A 471-nucleotide genomic window follows, 5' to 3' on the forward strand; every position below is an offset into this window, starting at 1 on the left:
TGAAAAACACGTGGACAGTTTCTAAAAGGTCTAAACATACACCTACAACGTGATCTAACCATTTCACTTCTAAATATTAACTCAAAAGAAATGACAACAGGTGCTCTGCTCTAAACTTGTTCAATATACATAGCGGCTATATTTCTGATAGCCAAAAATCGAGAAACAATCCAAATTCCATAAAAGATAAATAAATGAACAACAACAACAAAAAGCTTGAAGTTTAAGTCAGCACTGACAATAAATGACAAACAGAGTAGAATATAGATAAAACTTAAAATCCTTACTGTGAGCAAAGACATCAGGAAGAAAAATAACACATTCTGATGGATTATAAATAATCAATAGCGACAGAAATCAGATTCATGGTTCTCTGGGTTGGGGAAGGAAAGTTTGGATCATGAAGCTATGTGAGGAAATGTTCGGGATATTGTGAATATTCTGTGCCTTCATTGTGGTGATGGTTTCAAG

Source organism: Pteropus vampyrus, unplaced genomic scaffold (genome assembly GCF_000151845.1).
Source record: "Pteropus vampyrus isolate Shadow unplaced genomic scaffold, Pvam_2.0 Scaffold474, whole genome shotgun sequence".
Taxonomy (NCBI): Eukaryota; Metazoa; Chordata; class Mammalia; order Chiroptera; family Pteropodidae; genus Pteropus; species Pteropus vampyrus.